At 41.9% G+C, this 9,197-nt stretch overlaps 1 non-coding gene across 1 annotated transcript; it reads left to right on the forward strand.

Moving 5' to 3' along the window:
* Positions 1 to 3,051: 3,051 nt before the first annotated feature.
* trnat-agu (transfer RNA threonine (anticodon AGU)) lies at positions 3,052 to 3,140 on the forward strand. The gene is given in 2 exon segments: positions 3,052 to 3,089; positions 3,105 to 3,140. It is a non-coding gene; the product is annotated as a tRNA-Thr (tRNA).
* The last annotated feature ends 6,057 nt before the right edge of the window (positions 3,141 to 9,197 follow it).

Genomic DNA, 9,197 nt, shown 5'->3' on the forward strand with positions numbered 1-9,197 from the left:
CACTCCTCCTCGGCCTGCGAGCACACCTCCGCCGTGACCTGGAAAATGCCTAAGGAAGCTTTTCCCTTTTTACTTTGGGTGTAAGCGGTCCTGGGTTCAAATCCCTGATGAGCCTGTTTGGTTTTGGGGGCTTTGCTGTTGAACTGTTCATGGAAGTCCTGGGCAACTGTAATTTGCTATTTTTCAGATGTCATAAAAACTCCCTCAAAAGCCTTCAGCTGATCCAAAATGCTGGAGCGAGAGTACAGGCAGGGCCTAGAAAGAGACAGCATAACGTTCAAGACTCAAGATTTTTTTATTTGTCACATGCATAGTCATTAAATTACAAAAAAACACAGTGAAATATCTCCTGAACTGCTCCTTTGACTGTGCAAAAAAAGACATTATATACAATAAGTAAATTAATTTTAAAAGTCTGGAAATTTTAAATCAAAAATCTGAAAATGTACATTGTGCAAATGGAATGTTTAAGTGTCTTGTGCCATATTAGCACAGCAACATATTGACAGAGCAGTGCAAGTAAACAAGTGACCAGAGTAATATAAACAGAGCAATTCAACAGAGTGACCAGTGAAGTGTAAACGGTAATGCGACCAGGGTAGTGTGAACAGACTGATATAAGGTCCTGTTTCAGTCACTTATGGATGCTGTGAGGGGAGTGGGGGCATGTTCTGATTTAGGACTCGGATGGCCTGAGGATAGAAGCTCCTCCTTGAGTCTCTCTCTTTTTGCCCCGATGGTGTGGAACCTTCTGCTTGATTGCAGAAGGTGAAACATTTTGTTACTGGGATGGGACGAGTCCTTTAATATCTGAGCTGTACTGGACCAACATCTCCTGGTGTAAATGTCCTGTAGGGAAGTTATATTTGTGGATCATACTGTATGCATATGTAACGCAGCAGTGTTCTGAGGCACGGATCACTCTGCTTTTCAATCCTGGAGACAGCTATTCCCACACCAGGATGTTATGTTCTGTGTGAGGATGCTCTCCACAGCGCCTGAATAGAAAGTTCTGAGGACCACTGGAAAAACCTGCTAACTTCCTGAGTTGTCGGAGACGGTACAGGCGCTTGCCTAGCCTTTTTGGACTGGACGTGAATGTGAGCAGACCATTTCAGGACTGAGGAGATGTGAACACTGAGAAAAAAAAGGAAGCAGAAACTGCTAGAAGTGGATTCAAACCCAGACCTCGACCTAAACACAAGACATTAGACCACTCAGCCATGCTGAAACAGATTGAATGGTACTGATTTTCTGATAAATCCAGAATCCAGTTTAAAATCCTTCCCTTCACATAAAAAGTCTTGAATGAACCTTTGGTCTAACTGTTCTTCACACCTGACTGGTAACAAGATGGCGCCGGTGTGTGTGGTTGCTCGTCTGTCACTCCCAAGTTTGTTTCTGTTTCTATTATTTCTGACCTGTGTCATTCAGCAAACAAAGTCTCTGCTGAGGTATGATCGCCAGACATGATGATCGCCTTTTATTGAAAAGGTCGGCACCACCAGGGCTCTTATCACAGCTCCTGACTCTGAGCCCTCTGTCTCTGTGCCTTGCACTGCTGATGTTGCTCAGTTTGAGCTTGTGACTCTCTCCATTTCAGAGGATGTGGGGCGCCATATTAACCCCGCAGGTTCCCCCCAGGATCCTTTCCCTCCACGATTGTTAAAAGAAATCTTTCCTAGTATAGGCCAGTCTGTCCTTGACATTATTAACAGCAGTCTGTCTTCTGGTGTGTTTCCTGCAATTTTCAAACATGCAGTAGTGCAGCCACTGCTTAAGAAACCTGGGCTTGAACACACAGTTTTAGCTAATTATAGACTGATTTCAAAGCTGCTTTTTCTTTCCAAGTTTTAGAGAAAATAGTTTTTTGTCAACTGAAATATTTTAGAGAAGTTGCCTGAAGTTTAGAGTGTCGTGGAGAGTTAGCAAAACAAAACCACCGTCCCACTTTTAACCCCTGACTTTGATTGATTGATTGATTGATCATACTTTATTCATCCCGAGGGAAGTTGGGTTAAGGCTGCCAGCCGTCCCAGCGCCATCTTACCCTTCAGACCATACATACATTACACAAACATCACATGGGGAAGACAGGTCAGAGAGGTATAACAGTGGAAAATATGCAACATGAGGAAAGACGAGGAGAAAAAAGAACTCCCCCCAGACTGAGCTCCAACAGGGAGAACAGTTTGATAACAGAAAAAACACCTCAGCACAAAAAGCACATGACTGTCAACACACCATAGAAACACAAGACAAGCAACAGGGGCGGGTAAAGGGTAATAGAGAGCCGGAGTAGACAGCGCATCCGGTCCTGCAGCATGTCTGCGCTGGTCCAGTCGACCGCCATCTTCCCCGGGAGGGGACAAGCATGGAAGGCGTTTGGAAAGGGAGGGGGATGAGTGTGTATCAGTGTATGTGTATGAGTGTGTGTGTCCAGAGTTCAGCTGAGACAGTGTCCTTCGCCCTGCCAGGCTAAGTAAACAGTCTTCCAGCCAACCCAGGCGGCCTTAGAATAGGAAGAAACAGTCTAAGCACAGTCTGTTATCAGGGTGTTTTTGTTCAGCTCCAGCCTTGAGACCACAGCTGGTGCCGAAGTGGTAGCCGCATGAAGTGATGGTGCTTTTTACTTTAGTGCGAACAACTCATATGAATTTCAAAGCTCTTCTAACAGTCTGACACTGGTCTCTCAATCTCCTGTTGGAGAGCCGTGAGCTTCTCCATGATGTTATCAAACTTACGCTCAGTGATGTTGTCCTTCTTGTGCTCAAAGAGCAGATTCTGAGAACTCACGACCGCAGTGAGCTTCTCCAAGATGTAATCCAATTTTCGCTCAGAGGTCTTATTCTGAGTGTTCACGGCAGCCGTAAGCTTCTCCAAGATCTTATCCGTGCTGACAGGTGTCGTCTCTTTTGATGCAACAACCTCTGGTGATTAATATAAGAAACAAGATTACCTTTCATGTGTTTCTGTTTCGGCTCAAATTGGTTTGATGTTTGGAGGTTTTCTCAGTGTTCATCAGGTACTCATCCGTGTGGTAGTGTATGTGGCACTGTGGCTTAGTTGGTTAAAGTGCCTGTCTAGTAAATGTAAATCTAGAAAACAGGAGATCCTGGGTTCAACTCCCAGCAGTGCCTAAAAGTTAATAGTTTTGTCTGTTCTCAGTCATCCAGGGCCTGTTAGTCTAAGGAGCTTTGAAAGATGAGTGTCTGGATTCCTTTAAGGGACACATCCCACTGGTGTTTAAATACCTGGGACTCTCCGCTTACCTCGCTCCTACTTGCAGCCCGTATATTGACCTGAAGAAATATAATGCTATTTGACCGTTGAAGTTACTTTTGTTGTTAGGCAGGATTTGTTTGTTGTTGAGTGCAATGTTAAAATAAGTTCTTTAAAAAGCACAAAATTATTTAATATGAAGGCAATATGAGCAGAGAGCACAAACCTGTTGAGTGATTGGCTGTTAGTTCAGTGAGAGAGTTATTTGTAAAGAAAACAATTTTCACTAGCAGTCAAAACTAATGTGCACACTTATGTCTGCATTTTTATTGTGTTAAATATGAACAAAAGAACTGAAAGTATAGAGCCACGTGATGTGGATCGGCGCGAGCACATCACGATAATGACTGGGTAACAGACGTCTCCGAAAACGTCGGAGCACTTTTGCAAATATGCGATGTCTTGATAAACAAAATAGATATTTGAAGTTTATACGGCTACTTTCTCACCTGAAAATATGTTAAAAGTTTATTTTGTGACGCAGAAAGATAAATAAGAGTAATATTTAAACTTAGTAGAGGCCGCCATTGTTGGAAACTGTTGCACTGAAATGTGAGATTTTAAAAAGGAGAATGTGGCTATTTCCTGTGACTTGTTGGTTTTTGGGGATGATCCTCAGTTTGAGTTTCTTATGTTCAAATCCCAGATGAGCCCATTTGCTGTTTAAGACTTTGCCGCCTCCCTGTTACTGTAATTTGTTACTATCAGGATGTCCTAAAAACTCCATGGAAAGCATTTAGCTTCAGAGAAAAACTGGCAGGAAACAGAAAGACAGAGCATTTTTCTCTTATATTGACTTTTCTCCACTGGATTCCTGTTAAATCCAGAATTGAATATAAAATACTATTTTTATATGACTACTTTTACTTTTAGCTTCTACTTTTTTACATCACACTGTGCACAATCTCTATGGAATTAATCCTAGAATAAAAACCAGAATCAAACACAGAAACTTGACTTTCTGAGCTTTCAAAACAATCTTTCATACATGCTTCTTCATTTTTTTTTACTCTGATGTGTGACTTTGGGAAAATGACACAAAGAATTGTTTGGCTTGTTGGTCTAGTTTCAATGGGAGAAATGTCCCTGTCTCCCTTGAAGGGAGTCGTCCCTTGGAAGAACTCGCGACACGGGTGGAGAGTGCTCTTGAAAAGGAGCTGAGCAACAAAACCGGTGATACTTCTGAGGCTGTTTCCAGCTCTGTGTCAGAGCAGAAACAGGTTTTTGCTGTCCCAAGAAGCCAATATGGTAACATCACTGCCACTCTGCACAATCCCAGCACTGCTCCAGAGAAACCTACAGGAAAGGCCCGGGTGGTGTTCACAGAGAGACAGTTAAATATTCTTGTCTTTAATTTGAAACATTACCATGAGCAAAGAGAGATTAAATAGTTGGAAGAGATGACAGGACTGACCTACAAACAGGTGAGTGTTTTTCAGCTTACTGAACATAAGAAATTGAATTCGTGTTCAATCTTGTCTCCATTGTACCGATTAGATGTTTTCTATTTTCTTCCATCTTTGGGTAAAAACTTGGTTTAAAAACAGAAGGAGAAAGTTTAGGAGGAGTTCACATCCTCAGCATCTCAATCAGGGCGTCCCATTTCATGTAAATATCTCCTATTATTAAACTTTGATTCAGACATCTGGGTAATTCATTCATTAATTTCATTTGAAATGTATTGAGTATAATTTGAAACAAGAACTTTGTATTGTACTTTTACTGACTGTGCTGTCTGTGATTCAGTTTCAGGGAGAGGGACAGCCCCCACTCAAGCAGCAGTACACCCAGCACCTGGAGATCAATTTAATCAGAAGTGGTGCAAATTATCAGGCTGTGGGCAATTTTGCGGCTGGACCTCAATGGACCTTCCCCACCTCACCCCAGTTGTTTGGCTGGTCGATGCCACCAGGCAACGGCAATTATGAATTCAACCCTGTTGCCGGTATGAACAACAAAAACTTGGGTTTTCACAACACAAGTTTTGAAGGAGCAAGTGGAGAGCCTTGCCAGCAGCTTTTTCTCCTTTAATTACAAATATTGTGATTTATATCAGACTTTTTGTATTAAGTTTGAATCTTCTTGTCTTCATGTAGCTCAACATAACAGAGTCTCAGATTTGATCTCTTCCAGTAAATGGGGGGTGAATTTTTGGCCCTTTATTTTTAACCGTTGGATTTAAGAAATATTTGGATTCAGCAGACTCTGGCTATTGTAAATACATTTTAGTCGATCCAAAACACATACTGGGAAATCAGAGAGAACACATTCAGAAGTTTTGTATATAACATCAAGAGATGAATTCATGAAAATGTGTTTTGTTTCAGTTTGTTGTTCTTCCAGTATTTGTAAAAAATAATGTACATGAAGAATATTATCTGCCTTGTGTTTGAGAAACTGTAAATAAAATATTTGTTTCACCAATTCAAAACTAACTTTGTACATGTCTCCAAACCTTCTGTCAGAGACTGAACATCCAAAGGTTTTAGAGACCTTAGACCTCTTTCTTTCCATGTTAACTTGAGCTACAATCCTCTATACTCACAAAGTATGAGACCCCATGTCAAGCTTGTTGTCACAGTCTACGTCTCACTATGTCTCTTGATTTATTTTTTACGAATATGTTTTACAAATAGAAAAACTCAATGTATCGACAACCGCTGCACATGTGAGATAAATCCACAGATACAGTGGCTTGCAAAAGTATTCGGCCCCCTTGAACTTTTCCACATTTTGTCACATTACAGCCACAAACATGAATCAATGTTATTGGAATTCCAGGTGAAAGACCAATACAAAGTGGTGTACACGTGAGAAGTGCAACGAAAATCATACATGATTCCAAACATTTTTTACAAATAAATAACTGAAAAGTGGGGTGTGTGTAATTATTCAGCCCCCTGAGTCAATACTTTGTAGAACCACCTTTTGCTGCAATTACAGCTGCCAGTCTTTTAGGGTATGTCTCTACCAGCTTTGCACATCTACAGACTGAAATCCTTGCCCATTCTTCTTTGCAAAACAGCTCCAGCTCAGTCAGATTAGATGGACAGCATTTGTGAACAGCAGTTTTCAGATCTTGCCACAGATTCTCGATTGGATTTAGATCTGGACTTTGACTGGGCCATTCTAACACATGGATATGTTTTGTTTTAAACCATCCATTGTTGCCCTGGCTTTATGTTTAGGGTCGTTGTCCTGCTGGAAGGTGAACCTGCGCCCCAGTCTCAAGTCTTTTGCACACTCCAAGAGGTTTTCTTCCAAGATTGCCCTGTATTTGGCTCCATCCGTCTTCCCATCAACTCTGACCAGCTTCCCTGTCCCTGCTGAAGAGAAGCACCCCCAGAGCATGATGCTGCCACCACCATATTTGACAGTGGGGATGGTGTGTTCAGAGTGATGTGCAGTGTTAGTTTTCCGCCACACATAGCGTTTTGCATTTTGGCCAAAAAGTTCCATTTTGGTCTCATCTGACCAGAGCACCTTCTTCCACATGTTTGCTGTGTCCCCCACATGGTTGTGGCAAACTGCAAACAGGACTTCTTATGGTTTTCTGTTAACAATGGCTTTCTTCTTGCCACTCTTCCATAAAGGCCAACTTTGTGCAGTGCACGACTAATAGTTGTCCTATGGACAGATTCCCCCACCTGAGCTGTAGATCTCTGCAGCTCGTCCAGAGTCACCATGGGCCTCTTGGCTGCATTTCTGATCAGCGCTCTCCTTGTTCAGCCTGTGAGTTTAGGTGGACGGCCTTGTCTTGGTAGGTTTACAGTTGTGCCATACTCCTTCCATTTCTGAATGATGGCTTGAACAGTGCTCCGTGGGATGTTCAAGGCTTGGGAAATCTTTTTGTAGCCTAAGCCTGCTTTAAATTTCTCAATAACTTTATCCCTGAACTGTCTGGTGTGTTCTTTGGACTTCATAGTGTTGTTGCTCCCAATATTCTCTTAGACAACCTCTGAGGCTGTCACAGGGCAGTTGTGGAGCTGTTTTGCAAAGAATAATGGGCAAGGATTTCAGTCTGTAGATGTGCAAAGCTGGTAGAGACAAACCCTAAAAGACTGGCAGCTGTAATTGCAGCAAAAGGTGGTTCTACAAAGTATTGACTCAGGGGGCTGAATAATTACGCACACCCCACTTCTCAGTTATTTATTTGTAAAAAATGTTTGGAATCATGTATGATTTTCGTTCCACTTCTCACGTGTACACCACTTTGTATCGGTCTTTCACGTGGAATTCCAATAAAATTGATTCATGTTTGTGGCTGTAATGTGACAAAATGTGGAAAAGTTCAAGGGGGCCGAATACTTTTGCAAGCCACTGTACATAAATCATCAATCATCTTGCGGCCTGTCTGTTAGAGAGAGTATGAGTGTGTGTCTTTGTCACAATTGTATTTGATAATGAGGGTGGGAAGCTGCAATAATGGCCCCCAGGAGCCCCAGATGGGGCTCCCCCAAACGAAGGCTGAGAATCCCGGAGAACCACAGGCCAGGGGCAGCTGACTCCACTAGTGGCCGACCACCCCTTTGTACGAGCCTGCCCCAGGCGCCCAAGAACACCTGCCTCCATGACCATGTCCCACAGGACCCAGGCCATGCACGATCACACACAGGCTAGTCATTTTCACACACGCCCACCCACTAATGACCAGTGTTGGTCAAGTTACTTGAAAAAAGTAATCAGTTACTAATTACTGATTACTTCCCCCAAAAAGTAATCCCGTTACTTTACTGATTACTTATTTTCAAAAGTAATTAATTACTTAGTTACTTAGTTACTTAGTTACTTTTTAAAAACACAATTTACAACCTGAATAGGTAATAAAGCGATAGATCTTTCAGCCCAATTCTACTTTTTCTGCATAATCTATCATACAAAATGTAATCAAATGGAAAAGTCTCTTTTTAAAACTTGTTTTATTAGTTTTAATCTTTTAACTTAAATTATATGCAACATTCTCTGACTGGAAGAAATTTGTTTAACATTTAAACCTATTTTCTGTACATTCCAGCACATAAAATAAAATATTTTTTTTGTGTTTACACTCACTCTTTCAAATAGATGCAAGTAAAACACAGCAGAAAATAAATAAAGTCAAAGACTAGTTGCTCTATTTTCACCTGTAAAGCAGGAGGTTGAGGCGGAGGTTTGCCCTGGTGCAGGTGTGCCGCAGCGGTCAGTTGAAGACTCCGCGAGTTTCTCTGTGAATTTCCCATTACGTCGTAGCGCATTCGGTGCTTGCTTGGAAGTTTAGGGGGGTTTTTTCGCTGTAAAAAGAAGTTTTCTTCCCACGCACAACGGACACTAATGTTTTTGTCACTTTTTATGGAATCAAACTCAAAATAAGGTCAGTACTTCCACGCTTTAAACGCTGCATGCTCATACTTTCTCCCGCACTCGATATATTATCCATTGTTGATCTGCAGACAGCTGTTGTCACGAACGTCGCACTCGCTTACGTCACTGTCATGAGACATTCTCGCAAAAAACTCACGGTTTTAGTAACGCAGTAACGCAGCGTTCCTACGGGAAAGTAACGGTAATCTAATTACCGTTTTTGCAATGGTAATCCCTTACATTACTCGTTACTTGAAAAAAGTAATCGGATTACAGTAACGCGTTACAAGTAACGCGTTACTGCCCATCTCTGCTAATGACACACAAACCGACACACACCAGGACGTAGCCTGAGCGCCCCACGAAGGTGTAGAAAGATACCGCACCACCAACTCAGTGTTAAAGGTGTTGTGTTGGGAAAAAGAGTGCTCAGATTTTCAGCTCCTTCCTCTTAGAATCAGCTGAAATCAACAAAAACTGAAGGAACTGATCTCACTTAATGGATTTAAGGTGATTTTAAACTTGACTGACTTGGATGCAGATACTTCAGCTTGCAAATGTTTGTCCTGAATATT

Source organism: Oreochromis niloticus, unplaced genomic scaffold (assembly GCF_001858045.2).
Source record: "Oreochromis niloticus isolate F11D_XX unplaced genomic scaffold, O_niloticus_UMD_NMBU tig00008121_pilon, whole genome shotgun sequence".
Taxonomy (NCBI): Eukaryota; Metazoa; Chordata; class Actinopteri; order Cichliformes; family Cichlidae; genus Oreochromis; species Oreochromis niloticus.